Raw genomic sequence first — 2,889 nt, 5'->3', positions numbered from 1 at the left:
CCTCTCTCAGCCGCCCGAGTGGCTGGGACTACAGGTGCTCACCACCATGCCCGGATAATTTTTTGTATTTTAGTAGAGACGGCGTTTCACTATGTTGGCCAAGATGGTCTCGATCTCCTGACCTCGTGATCCTCTCTCCTTGGCTCCCAAAGTGCTGGGATTACAGGCGTGAGCCACCGCGCCCGGCCTGGGAAAGACCCATCCTGAATAGGACCGGTGAATGGAGTGGAAAATCACAGAAAAAAGCCAGGATGAGGGGGGAAGTGGACCCGAGCAGGTGAGATGGAGACATGCCCCTTAGCAAAATGGGGAACATTTCCTCTAATGCTTTCATGAGACAGGCCCACAGGTAAGGCCATGAGTGGGTCATGTATAATGTAAATGTATTATTTCTGAAGCCTTTCTTAAATATCTTAAACATATGATTCTCATTCCAAAGCTTAGTTTCCCTCTTTCGAGTGTAGAGCAATAACCAGCCACTGGTGCCCAGGGTGCCACAGGTGAGAACCGCAGCGTCCGTCACCAGCGTGGCCTCATCGCCCGCTGGCCGAGGGCACCGCTCACGTCAGAAGGGAGGCAGCTCTGGAGAGGGTCACAGACAGACTTTCTGAGGGTTTAGGATCAAAGCTATTCAAGAACATTTCCAACTTTTAAAATTGGAAAACAACAAAACTGTGTCCCCTAGAGCACTATGGTAACGCGTGTCTCATCAATGTCAGTTACATTTCCCTGACTCGGGGTTGTGACCAATAACCCCAGCCCCGGCACACGGGACGCTTCCCTGCGGGTGGTAGGAAACCCGCGGCTCAAACACGAAAGCGGCTGTGGCTGCGGGAGAGGGAAGCCCAGAGCTGGTGCAGAGCTCAGCCCCTCTGTCTGGGCATCAGGGACCTCGGGTGGCTTCTCACGATTAGTGCCACCACCCCCAGGGCCAACGCTTCCTCATTCACGTGGAAGGGAAAGAGAACGCATTTATTCCGACAGGACATCCAAATCCTCAACCTCTGCCCGGGTTGCTGACTCTGAGCCAGTCACCGTGGTGGGGTGAAGGCGCATGCCCCTCTGGCGGGGTGAAGGTGCATGCCCGCTGCCTTGGCCTGTACCACCAGGAACCAATTCCCAGGGCAACGAGGATGCGATTCCATCAGGGAATGTGTGAGAATCAGGATCCACCCCGGGAGATGACGCCACTTGCACCCCAAATTTATGTCCCTAACACACAGGGAGAAGGCTGGACAGCCAGGATGTCGGCTACACTGGGCCACTCCCAAGGTTGAACAACGTAAGCTCGGAACGTTTATTTTGTTCTTTTGGCAAGAACTCTTACCATGTTTATATGACTGCAAGGAGCATACTCTATTTTTGTCTACGTGATAAATACCAAATTAGTATTTACACCAAATTGGCATAATGTCATTTATATTAATTTGTCATAGTAAGAGAACTGCAAAATAAACTACAGTGAGCTACCTTTTCCCACCTATCAGATTGTCAAAAATTCCTAATTGTGGTGTTACGGTAGCCGGAATGTGACCTTCTCTTACATTGCTGGTGGGAGAGAAAATGGCTACAAATTTTTGAAGAGAAATTTCGTCAGTAATTCTACACCTGGACTTTATCCTACAAATGTTCCTGCACATGTGTGAGAGGGAAAGACTGAAAACAACCCAAGTGTCCTTCCACAGGGGACTCTGGTTAAACGAAGTGCGGAATCCCCGCAGTGAACACCAGCCTTCCATAGTGGACAGAGGCAGCCCTTCTGTACGCATCAGAAATACCCCAAGATAGAGGAAGCTCTCTCGGTACCCGTGAGAGATATCCCCAGACAGAGGGAGCCCTCTGCATGGCGATCAGAGCTGTGCCCAGACAGAACGGAAGTCAGAAAGGTGTCACACAGTGTGTGGAATGTGCACTCTCCTGGCACAGAAGAGGAGATCTTCTCATTGTATATTTTATATCTTATAGTATTTTCATTAACAAATCATGGGCATATACCAGCTCTTCAAAAATTAAGACTTATACAAAGTGAAATACTAAAAACAACAATATGTGTTTTTCTCAAATAATACGTTCTCAGGAAAGACTTCACAGAAACACCTCTTCTTATCAGAAATTACATCCAAACCCTTTTTTGTGTGAAGTGTTGCTTCCAGTCTACTAAGGTAATTAGCAGGTAACAAGATAATACCGTTTGCTACTTTTGAAGGCACTCTGATTTTCAGTTCCAATTTTGTTTGAACCTGTCCGCATTTTGGATCTGGCCCCGTTATACCCTACCGTCATTTTACTCTTTTGGGTTTTTTGTTTGTTGTTTTTGTTTTGTCTTTCTCAGGACAAATTCCTTTGTATCCCCAGTCTTTGAACTTTGTGAAAAATGTCCTTTCTCATCTCATGGAATCTGGTGCAGCCGCTCATTTCAGCTTGAACTTCTGAAATGATTATTTTGTGTGATTATTTTATTTTGTTGTTCATGTTAGCTAGAGTATAAGCTTCATGAAGCCAGGACATATCTGTTTGCTCACCATTGTATCCTCAAAGCTCAGCATGATGCTCTCACATAACTGTGCTCAATAAATATTTTCCAAGGCCAGGTGCAGTGACTCACGCCTGTAATCCCAGCACTTTGAGAGGCTGAGGTGGGTGGATCACAGGGTCAGGAGTTCAAGACCAGCCTGGCCAACATAGTGAAACCACGTCTCTACTAAAAATATAAAAATTAGCCGGGCATGGTGGCATATGCCTGTAGTCTCAGCTACTTGGGAGACTGAGGCAGGACAATCGCTTGAACCCAGGAGGTTATAGGTTACAGTGAGTCGAGGTTACACCACTGCACTCCAGCCTGGCAACAGAGTGAGACTTCGTCTCAAAAAAAAAAAAAAAAAAAAAAAT

The sequence above is a fragment of the Chlorocebus sabaeus genome, chromosome 7, assembly GCF_047675955.1.
Source record: "Chlorocebus sabaeus isolate Y175 chromosome 7, mChlSab1.0.hap1, whole genome shotgun sequence".
In the NCBI taxonomy this organism is placed as follows: Eukaryota; Metazoa; Chordata; class Mammalia; order Primates; family Cercopithecidae; genus Chlorocebus; species Chlorocebus sabaeus.
This window is presented reverse-complemented; position numbering follows the sequence as displayed.